Source organism: Lactuca virosa, chromosome 7, assembly GCF_052849685.1.
Source record: "Lactuca virosa cultivar CGN04683 chromosome 7, Lactuca_virosa_CGN04683_v6, whole genome shotgun sequence".
NCBI classification, from domain to species: Eukaryota; Viridiplantae; Streptophyta; class Magnoliopsida; order Asterales; family Asteraceae; genus Lactuca; species Lactuca virosa.
The window spans coordinates 128,496,001-128,511,269 of record NC_136432.1 but is presented as its reverse complement, the minus strand read 5'-3'; positions in this window follow the sequence as shown (position 1 = coordinate 128,511,269).

Sequence of the window (15,269 nt, the reverse complement as noted above, 5' to 3'; positions counted from 1 at the left end):
TCCATAAGTTATGGAATCCAAAAGTTTTCAAGAGTTACAAAACTTGCCCTCAAGTTTTGGAATTTGGAAAAAGTTTTTTTATGATAAAAAAAAGAATTGAATTCTAAAACTCTTGGGTTCATAACTTAAAAAATTAATTAAATGGTTTTAATTTTGAATTTAATAATTGAAATTATGATGTTTTTATTGAATAATTCAATTAACTCTTATGTACTTTATTAATAGATAATTAAAGTGTTTAATTAAAAGAGAATTAATAATTCCATAATGACATGGTTTAAATTTAATTAAATTAAGAGTATAGTTTAATTAATAGATAAAACCATCAAGTATTTTAAATGTCTAAAATACACCCTTATACTATTAAAATATTAAAAGTTTAATATATTATATGTATAAGAGCAAGTCATCTTACCATTAGTAGGCCTCATTCACGAAGCCGGTCTATAAGGGGGTATAAGGTTACTGCCCATAAAATGGCAGTTTAATGGGTGTCCACTCTCACCCACCGCTTCCTTGACTGGTGGAGGGTCGTTAGCCAAACCGGTAGGACAAGGACTATAATTCTCCCGTCATTAAAAGTATTAATGATAAATACTAAGTAACTAAACCTTTTATAAATTTCCAATCTTAGTTACTTAGGAAAATGTGAATAAGGTGCTAATCCATGAAATTACACTTTGCACTTTGTTTAAGTTGTTAGTGGAGCGTGTGTGGTTAACCGGCACACTAACCTGGACTTAACAAGGTAGGCAAAAGGGTAACTTAATGTTTATCATAGTATCGTTGGAGCGTGTGTGGTTAACCGGCACATCGATTGAGGGGTAAATATTAAGGGTACCAAATATATTTGCATGGTTACTTCACACCTTGTTTTGTGATCCTCAGCATCCCAGTCACAAAACCTGAAGGGCACCCTCGAGATTGAAACATGCCATTGAAAAGTTCAATGAATCTCAAAAGAATCTAGGAGTTTCAAAACTAATTAAAATCTAATAATACATTTCGTTTATCTTGGTGGAAATTGGTGAATCATCATTCACCTACCTTCAAATATTTCATAGCTTGGATTACGGCATCCCTCTTCCAAGTTATAAAATAGTTTGTTGGGTCGTAGCCTTAATATATCATATTGGGTGTTATATTAAGGACTTAAATCAACTTTACGTGAATTTATCCCATTGTTGATGTCTGGTTTTGAAAACAATGATCTTCCCAAACCAAGCTTTCCTAATGAATATGACTTCCCGAGTTTGGCTCATGGAAGTCATACTTCTCTTCCTCCACCTCCTCCAGTTATTCTCCCTAACCCACAAGTTCAAGGTCACTCAAACCCTAATGGCAAGCAAGGTCTATGTGTGATCACATCTTAGAGATGAAGTCACATATTGACAAACCGGGAGAGTTGGGTGTCAAAGTCTTGAGAAAGTTGGATGTTCAATCACTTTCTAAGTCACATAGTGAGTTCCTTTGGGACTACTATCAAACAGACTATGACATGAACCTTAATGATCATATCTATTTGCTTGGTGCTGCTGAATCAACAATGATTTGGAACGATAGTAAAGCAAATTTGATTAGAAGATCGACTTCCTAAAAACTTTATGGACAGTGACAATGGTGACACTGGAAATCCAGAAAAAACATTCTCTTCCTAATGGAAAGGGATTGGCCATAGTCAACCCGGTTGACCAAATGGTAAAGAGAAAGGCTAAGTCTGAGATAGTCCTATTACCAAAGGGTCCATATGTTTATTTTGCCAAAGGAAGGGGCGTTGATTGCAAAGCTGCCAAATTTACCTAAGGATGTTAGAGTCAATAAGTTTGACTCTACATCAGGTAGAGCGCATTATCTAACTCTGTTAAGTTCTATTTTGAGATCCTCATTACATGATGTGACTGGGTCACATGTTGATGTTTTAAGAATCAAAGAATAGAGAGAAATCTTAAAGGAAGTATATGCTGATTCTGATCGCGAAAGTGGATTTCGATCGCATCAGAATTTTGAGCAGTTGCTTAAGAAGTTATGATATATTGCTAAGGAATAGATAACAACAATTTTCCATGTGGATTGTAAGGATAAGTTTTTCCGCAAAGTTTTAAAATAAAAGAAAATTGTTTAATTTTATTTATTTGAAGTATCCTTACAATGGCATTTGTGGAAAATTGTTGCTTATATGATTCCACTGACAACAATATTGGAAAATGGATTTGATTCTTTTATTTGTTGTAATGTCTAAATTTACCAAATCAGGAAAGTTCCTCATCACCCAAGTTTCAATTGGATCGAAACTTGGAATCATGCAAGTTGAATAGTATGATGAATGAGAACTTTCAAGCATTGGAAAATCAAGACTAATTACTTGTTCACATGGATGTGTGAGTCAAGTGAAGGACTAAAGGGATCGAGTACACATTCTTGTGCACTGGTCATGTCCACCACAAAGCGTGTTAAGACTATTTGATTTACTAAAGTTTAGTAAATATGGTTATACTTACAAGTTTAAGTATAATTCTGAAACATTGGAAAAGTCTCAATGTATGGCAGAACGAATGGGAAGAATCAAATTAGGCAGAAAGATAAAAGTTTCTCAAATCTGAAAAGATGGGAGAGTACTTTAGTATCATGTTTGTGATCATCTTAATGATTTAGAAATCATATCACAGTTAGTCCTCTAAAGGCCATCTTAGTGCCTTCTTATGACTAAGAAGAGGAGTCATGAATTGTTGAAATGGTTAGATCAGGAAGATGAGTCATACTTCGTTCCAAAACAATTCTTAGAGTCATACTCCAAGATTTTAACTTGAGTGACATATCTTAAAGAAAGGTTTAAAACACTTGTCAAATGTAAGAGTAAAAGTGTCCTACTCTTGTACATTTGAAATTGGTAAGTTGTGATGTTTTGGATAAAACAAAGACCAACTAAGGCCAATTGTGTGAAGTGTTTGTGTTGATAAAGAATCCGCACTATCTCTTGAATATTTGGCAAGATAGTCTTATATGTCAAGAGGATAGTGGGAGTCTTAAAGATCCTAAAAAGAATTTCAAGAACTAATCAAGAATAAAACCTGAGGTTCTTCACTAGCACACGACTTGAGGTTTATAACCTATCGTGTTGACATATTTTGTGCCCATTCGAGTTAAAGTTGGCTTTGCATAGGAGTTCTGAAAGTTCTCAATTGGTTGCATAACAACTTGGAAGCAATGGCAGGCCCTGTACTGCCAGGTGGCAAGAAGTTAAGATTGCATAAGTTCAGTCCATATGAGTTTGGATTTGTCATTATCCTTGTCTTGTGACTATGGTTTTGACGATTCACATGGATAAGAACACATACACCATAAAATCTAAGGGTCATAAGGTTTCTCTCCGATTCATGAAAATGATTGTGAGGAAACACTTCCACCAAGTAGATTTGAAGCAGATGGCAAAAGGTCTAAACAATTGAGACTATGATTACGGCATCCCTTTTCATAGTTCTGAAATTGTTTAGACACACATGCATGCTATCTAAGGAAAGGTGTATGATTTTGATAAAGTTTTATCAAAGCATCTCGTATCAGAAATCTGAACTTTGGTAAGAAAGTCAATAAAGTATTGATGTCTAGAAGTCCAGCTGATTTCTGAGTACATGTCAAAGCTAGTGGGAGCATAAGTGTTATGCTAATAATCATCATGTTAGTGGGAGCATGATAATTATTGTTAGTGTTGCAAGTTAGCAATGTTAATTATAGAAAACAAAAGTTTCAATTCGTGAGGCTGCAGGGATTGAAAAAGTTGTTTTGCTATAATTAAGCGAGAGGATATACTTCATTTCAGTTCTAAAGGCTTAGATTGAGACCTTAATCATCTTTAGTCAAGAATATATATATATGAATTTCAAGTTGGATTGGTTCAACTTAAGGAAATTCTATATATTGCGTTCTCAAAATTCGATTATGATTACGGCATCCCTCTTCATAGTCAAATTTTGAAAACATGGCAAATAAAAATATTGTAGCAAAAGACTGGTCTACAATCATGTCTTTATGTGAGACATCATGAATCGTGTACCATTTGCTTTGGGTACAGGATCGATTGCATGTGCTATAATATTTGTCATTTCTAAATTTTTCCAAATGCCCAGAGGTATTAAGAAGGGAAAAGGTCTAGAATTGGATATGACTAAAATGATTAAGCAATTGTCGAGGACAATCTGAGGTTTACCAAAGATTGGTTGCTCAGGGACAGTTGGAAGTATAGTGCTAATTTTGGAAGGACCATATTGACATATTCTGAAAAGAGGCATCTCTTATTCAGAAGTGATAGTCAAAATGAGAATATGGAGTTGTCTCCATAGGTGGAAGTTATATGTGTAAGATTAGAAAACTTAATGCAAGAAGCATGTACAAAGCAATGTACTTTGAATATGAGACTTAGTTTCCATGGAGTTGATCTCCATTGGAATACCTTATAATGACTGTTGACAAGTCTTTGTGACTTTGTACATATTCATTACAGGAGGGTCAATGCATATAAGTTTAAAATCTAAACAGATCTCGATAAATGATAGGAATTTGAAATTCTCACATTTTTCGATAAGGATTTGGGAGTGTGAAATTAGAATCATTGAAATTATGTTCAATTGGTTTATTTCACAAAGAGGATAATAGACAAACATAGAGTGCATACTTGGTGTATGGCAAAGCTATTGTTTAAGAAAAACATAGTGTACATGCTTGGAGCATGGGACAACTAGTGTTTTTAATTCAAGTATAAAGTTGATAAAACCGAAACAATGAATAATGAGTAATCAGTATGGTGATAAATAAAAGTGTTTATTTATATTAATAGGGTTTGATACCATATTTGATTCATTTATTCTTGTGTTTCACTTTGCATGTTTTGACTTCCAGAATAACTAAGTCGCTCTTCCTGAATGATTAAGTTATTCAAACCATCCACAGTCGGTCATTTGTTGGAAGTAGATATGAATCAAGACTGTCATGGGTTGGTTTGTAAAGGTCCAAGTTGGTGGACAAAGTGGTGCTACAACACTCATGAGTGCTCATAAGTTCTGAGTATTGGATTCAACCCGCGCTCATTTGAATCACTTCATGGATTTTATCACGAGTGATCATGAGACGATAATATCTTATATTCTTCAAACCTAAAGATATGAGTTGTTACTATGAGTTGGTTATACATTGATTGCACGAAAACGCATTTGGTAACTCGATGTTATAAAACGTGCCTTTGTGTATGATTCAACAAGTAGTAGAACAAGCCATATGAGTCGAAGTTTATCCATTCCTTTTACCTTCGGGATAAAAGCGATATCTGTGGGCCCCTCGATGATTTAGCGATGACACATGTGAGTGCTTGGCCAAGCCAGGACTGATTTGATTTGTTCAATCAGTCAGTCATCATAAATCGAAAATCAGGAAACAACAAATGGACAGAGAGAATGATTATAATCCATGTCTCAGTCCATATGATATCTAGAATGGAGGAATATATGATCCCTTATCTAATGGACAAGTCATTGACAAGGTCAGAGTTCAACAGCGGCTTTAAGAGCTACGATTGCCAGTTAGGTTTTGAAGTCATACTCAATAATAGTTTTAAACTTATCCAAGTGGGAGACTGTTGGATTAATGTCTAAGTCCATAACTATATTTGGTATGTACTTGGCCCGACCCGGCATGGTCCATTTGGGTTGCACTTCACCGGCACAATTTATATCGATAGTCTTTTGAGAATAGTATATTTATGATTTATATTAATATATTATAAGTTGTAATATATTAATATGGAATCATATTATTTAATTAGTATTGATCAAGAATTAATTTAGAATTAATTAAGTGATCAAAAAGAACTAATTAAATATGGACTCTTATATATATGTGTAGTGGGCCAAGTTCATTTAGGTTGGGCTAAGTCTTCATGGATAGTCCATGGAGCTTTAACCTATGGATCCTAGGAAATGAAAGGTCATGGGTATTAGGGTTTAACCCTAATCCTCCACACTATATAAAGGGTCTTATGGTTCATGAAATTAGGCGAGTGGCTAGTGTGGATACACTAAAGAGGGCTATAACCGATTTCATAGTGTGAGCCAAGTATCCATATTCTCTAAAGGTTTTCCAAGGTGTTTTGGTGATTTGTGATTCCACTTGAGGCTTCCACACTATTGGGGCTAAGCTCTTAAAGCTTGAAGACATCAAGCTACATCAAAAGGTATGTCATCTAACTAGAACTTTGTAGTATAGGTGCTTCATAATATGCTAGTTAGGATGAAACCTTGGAATATTTAATATTTGCATGTATAATAGAGAAAACATAGATCCAGGGTTTATAGGGTTGCATGTACACCATAGGAGGGTTAGAATGCTCAAAACCCAACACTTCATAACACACTTTTTGATACAAATTTTGAGATGAGATCAAAAAAATACCAATGTGACTATATTGGTCATGAACTTCTAAATATTGAGTGAGCTGTACAACTTAAGAGTAAAAGAAGAGGTTAGATAAAAAAGACACGTAAAACGATCCTATTTATTCCGAGAGGAAACAATTCCAAGATGAAAAATAGTTTTGATTTCGCAATTATTTCACTTCCTGATGATAACATCAGAGTGTGCAAGCCTCTTGAACAAATTGAGGATCAGGCAACATCATACCCATTTTTTTCAGAAAACCATTGAATTTGGTTTCGTCTAATGCCTTAGTAAAGACATCAGCAATTTAATCGTCAGATGGAACAAAAATAAGTTCAATGTTTCCTTTTAAAACATGATCTTTTATGAAATGGTACCGTATATCGATGTGCTTCGTCATGGAGTGCGGAATTGGATCGTGTGAAATCGCAATGGAACTTTGAGAATCACAATAGATGAGAATTGGTTGAAACCGGCAACCATAACCCAAGAGCTGTGATTTCATCCAAAGAACTTGAGAGGTGAAACTAGCAGTAGCAATATATTCCGCTTCGGTTGTTGATAGTGAAATGTAGTTTTGTTTCTTAGATGACCAGCTATCCAGTCTTTCACCCAAAAATTAACAACCACCAGAGGTGCTTTTTCTGTCCAATTGAAGATCACCATAGTTCGAATCGGAATAAGCTTGTAGGAGGAAACTCTAATTTGCTGGGTACCAGATTCTGAGACTCTTTGTACCTTTGAGGTATCAGAATATTTGCTTAACACCCAAAAGATGAGACATCTTTGGATTGACTTGAAATCTGGCACACAAACATGTGGACAACATGATGTCCAAACGACTTGCTGTTAGGTAGAGTAACGACTCAATCATTCTGAGAAGATCTTGTGTCCAAAACCCATAGGAACCTTGGCAGAGGCACAAGTGTCCATCGAATATTTTTTTTAAAAGCTCGGAAATATATTTTTCTTGGTTAATAAAGATTCCTATGTTGGTCTGTTTTACTTGGAGACCTAGGAAGAAACTTATTTCACGATTCATGCTCATTTGGAATCGGCTAACCATTAACTTGGCAAAATCAGCAACCATTGATGAATCCGAAGATCCAAAAATGATATTGTCAACGTAGATTTGAACCAGCATGAGATGCTTTCCATTTGATCTTCGGAACAGGGTAGGATCGAGAATTCCTCTTTGAAAACTAGAATGCTTGAGAAAGTCAGTGAGAGTCTCGTACCATGCGTGAAGAGCTTGCTTGAGGTCGTAAACAGCTTTTCGAAGTTTGTAGCACTCTTAACGTCCATTTGGTAAAATTTAAATCCTTTATGAGCTACATAAGCAATAAAGATTCGGATGGCTTCAAGACGGTCAACAGGAGAAAATGTATCGTCATAATCAAGTCCTTCAATCTATGTGAATCCTTTGGCCAGTAATCTTGCTTTATTTCGAATGATAACTCCTACATCGTCTAGCTTGTTTTGGAACACCCATCTCATACCTACAATGTGATGATCCTGAGGAGGAGAAACGAGAGTCCACACTTCATTTCTGTCAAACTCTGCTAACTCTTCTTGCATGGTTGTAATCCAGTCAACATGTTCAAGTGCTTCCTTGATGGATTGTGGTTCAACCATTGATATAAATGTCGAGAAATGACATTCATTTTGGATGTTAGTGCTAGAGCGAGTTTGAATACCGGCGTTTAGATTTCCAATAACTTGGTTTGGAGGATGATCCTTGGTCCAGATGTGTTGTCTCGGAAGCTCTTCTGCAGCGGATGATATGACATCAACGATGGGGTTGTGTTGCTCCCCCTGAAAAACTTGAATTGGAGGATGATGCTCCCCCTGAACTTCTGAACCGTAGATATCAGCATCATTTTTGTCCGGAAAGTCAAAGAAGTTGACGTTGTCGTCGTTGTTGTCTGGAATAGGATCGAATTCAGCAAATTGATCTGATACATCTTGGAATCCTTCAACATTTGATTCAAGAGAGGTAAAACCATTCTCCCCCACAACCTGAGAAGGTTGAATAGGTTCAGAATCAAATGGAGGAAATGTGGGTGTCGGACCAGAAACATTTTGTGAGATTGGAGCTATAACGGATGAGTATTGTCTTGATCGAGATTCCGAATCAAGAGTTGTTTCTGATGGTCCGTACATGGTTTAAAAAATAATTTCATGAATTATTTGAGGATTCGGATATCCTGGCGAAGGAGCATCGGACTCCATGATGTGGGTTGTGGCATGGGTTGGGCCAAAATTCTGAACGTATTTGTCATCAAAGGTGACATAAAAGCTTTCTTAAAGAACACGAGTTCGTCGATTCAGAACCCGATAAGTTTTTTATTTTGTTGAGTGTTCGAGAAAGATTGTGTCATCGGCTTTGGGCTGAAATTTCGTGAGCTGATCACGATTGTTTTTTATAAAGCATCGACAGACTAAGACATGTAGAAAAGAGATACTCAGCTTACGACCATTCATGGCTTCGTACGGTGTCATATTGAGGCGTCGATTGATGATGCTACGATTCTTAGTGAAGCAAGCAGTGGACACGACGTCAGCCCTATTGTGACATGCTCATCAGGGGATTGATTCTTCGTTGACGGGTTTGTCCAAGAGCTTTTCCTGTGAACGCAACACAGAAGAATCGTTAAAGGACGGTCGGGGGTTCTCCCGGGACGTTACTCCGACGATCAAGTTAGTCCTTAATTTAGAGGGAGTTTTTAGGGTAAATTGTATGGAGAAGAAGATGGATCCCATACTTGAGCCGGAAGAGATCCTTTTATACCTGTTTCTAACGGAACGAAGGGACTCTCCCATGTGGGAGTGAGACGTGACACCCTTTCATTGGGAGGTGTATCCCCACGATAACTAACTGCCAGGTGACGTCAGTTCTAGGCGTCACCAGGCTCATTGTCATGTCCTGATTGGTTGTGAAAGAATGAGAATATTACAAGGAATATTCTTTCCTCATGAGGAGAAGTGGGCTACCAGCTCAACGCCGGCCTACTCGAGCCAAGGTTGGGTACCGGCCAAGGCTTTGGCATGATAGCGCTTCATTAGTACTTTTCGTTAAGTTTACGTGGCCACGTACGGTAATGTTAACAAGTCCCTTAGACCAGTAGGCTTCTGCGTGTGTGATGTAGCAGAGTCGTTCTGGTCTATCTGTAGACATGTGGCGGGAGGTTATTGCTAGTTTGTGTGGTTGTCAGGACGAAGTCGCCATTCTTCGTCGGTTTCATCATGAGACGGTTCGTTATGCCTTTAGTAGCATTTAACCCCTTGTTTCTCCAACCGTTTCCTCCTTACTCTCTGCCTTTCTATTTCTGCTTTCTTCCTTCAAAGAACCCTTTCGACCTTTTCTTTGCATTCTTCCATGGCTACCAATCGTCCTTGTCACACCCCCAAACCAAGGATGGCGGAAACGTCCGGGGGTGGAGGACTTCATGTAAAGTATCACAACAACGAGTATAATAGTGCTCAAAGTAAATACAACCATCATAAATATAATTGAAAAGGTTACACCATAGTATACGTTTACATGTTTCAAAATCAATTACATTATGATGAAAAAATAACCGTTTGACGATTTAACGTCCCATCCTCAAAGTGCTGATGTTTTCCTGTTTCACTGATTTCCTGAGAATACAAGTAGTTTTGAAAAAGTGTCAACAATTAAGTTGGTGAGTTCATAAGAGTTTTGTTGGAGAAAGAAACCGTTTTCCTTGTAAAAGCGACAAAGTATGTTTTCCAGAAAATCCAATATTTTCTTTAGTAAGTGTGAAATGTATGCTTCTAAGTTATGCGATAATGAACCCTAGAGGGACCCATAGATTCCTTCTATAACCGCCCAGTGTATATAAGTTATATAAAATTTAAGTTAAATAGACCGTTGAATATAATGGGTCTGCCCTAGGTCCACAACCAAACAAGGAACAGAAGATGAGGCGGGCCCACCAATTCTAAGTCGATTGAGACTAGATTCTTATATAACTCTAGCATATACACTTAGCAATTATAGCTGAAGCCTAACAATTCTAGACGTAATGTAGTTTTAATAGAGATATGTTTCCAAAGAAAATCCGATATTTTCCTTAAAGAGTGAATCGTAAGTTTCTATATTAATAATTAGTGCATCCTAGAATTTCCTATAGTTTCCTTCTATAATCTCTAAGTGTATATAAGTTATATAAAATTTAAGTTAAATAGACCGTCGAATGTAATGGGTCTGCCCTAGGTCCACAACCAAACAAGGAACAGGAGATGAGGCGGGCCCACTAATTCTAAATCGATTGTGACTAAATTCTTATATAACTCTAGCATATACACTTAGCAATTATAGCTGAAAACTAACAATGCTAGATAGAATGTGGTCTTAAAAACCAAAGACCGAGACTATGCTTATCATAATTCATCAAGTAGTGGTAGTGGACATAAACTATACATATCATAATTCACCAAATAGAGGTAGTGATAGTTATCATGAATTATGCATATTATAGTTTATCAAATAGTGGTAGTGATAGTGATCATGAATTATGCATATTATAGTTTATCAAATAGTGGTAGTGATAGTGATCATGAATTATGCATATTATAGTTTATCAAATAGTGGTAGTGATAGTGATCATGAATTATGCATATTATAGTTTAGCAAATAGTGGTAGTGGTAGTGAACATAAACTATACCTATTATAGTTCTAGCGTGTTTGTTTGTGATGTACAAGGACCCTTTTCTATGTAAGTCGAATGTATAGGAAAATATAACTATGTGTTATCATGCCTTAATTTTGTACTAATGGTAATAATGGAGGATTCTTACAATTCAGTGAGTATTTTCTGTTATATAATATTACCACAACAAGAAACACATGTAAAATATGAAATCTTCAAATATTAACACTTTGCTCAACAAGTTACAAAGTGTGATAAAAGTTATATGCTGTTATCTAGATTTTTACCTTTCTACACTGTTTTAGAAAAATCCTAGAAAAATCATACGAAGTCAACAACTGATTCCGTAAATTCTGAGAGTTCACAAAATGTGTCTATTTTATTCATAATTTTTACTATGATTTTTAGAAATCTTTAACTTGTGTTAAAATGTTCATATTCACAGACTGGTCCGAATTTGTTTCTGAAATGATAGGCAGTTTTGTAAAAATCACCATAAATCGTAGAAACATCGTATGGAGATGTGAAAATATTCATTTTAAAGGTATGAACCTGAACTATTTGAACCTAATACAGTTTTGAAAACTAAAATGTTTAAGTTGACCAAAACAGTCCGTAAATGGAGTTGAACTTTTCTGATGAAGGCTGTTAAATAAGTTTAGTTGTGTTCTTGGTGTTTTAACTTGTATTCCCCCCCTTAAAACTTAAGAAAAACATGAAAAGATAGGGGTATGAACTCACCTTGAGTGATTTCAGTAGATGGATGATGGAGAAAGGTAGTGTTCAACTCAAGAACACTAAGAAGATGCCTTGAAGATTTGAAGATCTAACATGAATGTGATGATGTTTGTGTAAAATATCTATGATTTGAGTAGAAGGAAGTGAAATAATTATATGGAGGATGAATATACTTACCAAAAGTGAAAGAAAACTTGATGATCAGCCCTTGGGTATCGAATTTGAGAGAGAGAGAAGTGAGAGAAAAGTGTGTGTTCTTTGGAGGAAATATGAGAGAAATGAGATAAAGTGTTAGGAGAGAGGATAGATTTCAGCCTTGACCAAGAGTATGGCTGGTCAAATGGTGGGGAAAGTACTCTTGAATGACCAGGTATGGTGGGGAGGGGTGTGGGCTGGTCATGGAGTGGGTGTGGGTGGTTGCTTGTGTCATAAACTAAAGTAAAGTCAACACTCCACCTCAAATATTCACCCACTAGATTTTATTCTCTAAATAAGGATTGTAAGTCCCCAAATATGCTTGTGTATCAATTAGATCCAATTGATGGTGCGGAATCCCAATCAATTGGATGATGTCAGATCAAATAGAAGAGAAGGAGAAGAAGAATAATATGAATCTTGAATGATATGATTAGAATTAAGTTCCTTACAATAGATTCACACACACAAAATGCTCTCTTCTTCTCTCTAGTTTCTCTCTTCTCACGTTCATCTAATCCTACTCCTCACCCCTGACACCTATATATATACAAGGGAATATGGGCTTGGTGAACATGGGCCGTGAATGGGTTTACGGTCGTAAATGGGTTTACGGCCGTAAACACCCATTGGGCCGTAAACAGGGTTTACGGTCGTAAACCTGTTTACGGCCGTAAACACCCCCTAAAAAGTAGCTGGCTTTTCTTGATAATCTTCATTGGGAGCTTGGCTTCAGCTTTTATCTTTGATGACTTCACAGCTTCAAGATGAACTTGATGAATCTTCAATAAATGACTTCATCTTGAGCAGTTGGGCATTTCTTCAGAATTTGACATTTAACGCACATTGGATGAGGAGGCTTCTTGTACTGATTCTTGAAAGATAGCGCTTTCAGTTTGAGAATCTTCAGAGAGAACGTCAGAGAGAACAAATCTTTTGGATCACTTCAGCAGGTTCAAGTTAGCAGCAGACTGATTGAGGAGGCTTCAATGCAATCCGTCACCTAATCTTCAAATGCAGCTTCACCTTGCTTCTGGGGTTGAAAGATTGAATGTCGAAAGAATAATCTTCATTTCTTGCTCCTGCGAATGAGAATTCTTCGATGCTCACGGATGAAGCCTTGGCTCAGAAATCTTCGACACAAACTCCATGAGTTTCATCTTTACCTGAATTCACTATTCAAGACAAAACAAAACTAAAAGAAAATTTTAGCACACAATATTTTTGGATTTTTCATATTTTCTGAAAAAGAAATAAAACAGAAATAATACTATTTTTGATTTTGAATTTTTTTTTTAATTCTCCCCCTAAATTTGTGCATAGAGGAAAACTATGAACAAATTTAACAAAAACAAAAATATTTGGGATCAAAGTTGTCAAGCAATCAAATATCGTTTATCAGCACACGCCTGCATGTCTAGATCTGGTCAATCACCGGTATTGTCGTCCACTTAAACACAAAGGATGTTGACAATTTGGACATATTATAGGTGACAAGTCATTGTGATATATATTCCTAAATGGACATTTAGCTGACGACGACCAAGGATATTGTTGTCCACTTAAATTAAGCAGCAAGATCTACAGACAACCTATTAAAAGGTTCAATTTTAGTTGCACTAGAACGTGTTCCCCACTTCCCGATATACCCCGGTAATCAAGAACTTCCAAAGAACTCCTTACTTTAGGTGAGTATTCAATCATTAAGAAAGAAGTCAGATATAGAAGTGCATATGTTGTATCCCAGGTCGGATGTCTTCCAATCACACAGAGGGAACAACATATGACTAACATAGATAGAGGGATTGAGAGGTAGAATGTTGCATATGTTGTGTCCCAGGTCGGATCTTCCGATCACGCAGAAGGGACAGCATATGGCTAACAGATAGAAAGAATTTCATAGATAAGGAGGTGCGTAGAATTAGAGTTGCATATGTTGCAATCCAGGTCGGATATGTTCCAATCACGCAAAAGAAGCAACATATGACTGACAGATAGAAAGAAAGAAAATAATTTCCTACATACCTACTTTATCAGAACCCCCCAGTTGCCCTATCAATACCGGAATTAAGGACATAAGTCCATACATCAAGGAAATGTTGAGCCACAGTTCTAGATAATTAACTTTTAGTGTATCTCGCAAGTTCCCATGTTTATCTCACTGCTCAATCTACCCGAGCGTCGTATGGTGTCACACCCCCAAACCAAGGATGGCGGAAACGTCCGGGGGTGGAGGACTTCATGTATAGTATCATAACCACAATGGCAATAGTAATCCAAGCAAACACAACCAACATATATATAATTGAAAGAGTTACATCATTGTATGAATTACATGTTTCCAAATCAATTACAATATGTTGACAAAATATGAAATGTTTGACGCCTTAACGTCCCATCCTCAAAATGCACTTGGTTACCTGTTTAGTGATTTCGTGAGAATACAAGTTGTTTGAAAAAGTGTCAACACAAAGGTTGGTGAGTTCATAAGCTTTTGTTTTGTATTGATAAAAGCCTCTCTCTTGTAAATGTAATCTTTGTTCCAGAAAAATCCGATATTTTCCTTAAAATGTGTAATGTAGTCTTATATCCAAAGACCGAAATGTATAAGTAACCTTTCTTACTTATAGAGAATAATGTAAGTTTAAATCGACATAAACGCGTTTGATTTTAATGAAATTCCCGTAAATTCCTATGTTTGTTAATACTTTCTGTGAGTTATTATAACCATGTTATGACCTAGTTGGCCTGAAACGACGTTCTTCAGGCGTCGGAAATGTTATGACATTTGTCATCCCAGACCTGCCGGTCTAACTGTTGCATACAGTTAAGGTGTGGGTTTGTCAGACCCAATATAGATCTATACACAACTATCACGCTCTCCCTCCAGGAGACTCTGGTTACAATACATGACTTATTTGTAAAGTGAAGCGAATGTCTCACGAAGTCATTAACGCAATACGTGTGGTGTAATGAAAATCCCCTTTGTATAAATGTACCCTTTTGAAATGTATGTATTATGTAATGTATCATAAACTATACCTATTATAGTTTATCAAAACAAGGATAGTAGTAGTAATGTACGTTAACTATACTCAATATAGTTTATCCAATGTTTGTATGTAATGGATGTACTTTGATTATAACAATTTGTTATTTCTATGCTTTATCTAGCAAAATCCATTTGTTAATTAATGTATGTCTATATACTAAGACAAAAATATCATATATTGCAA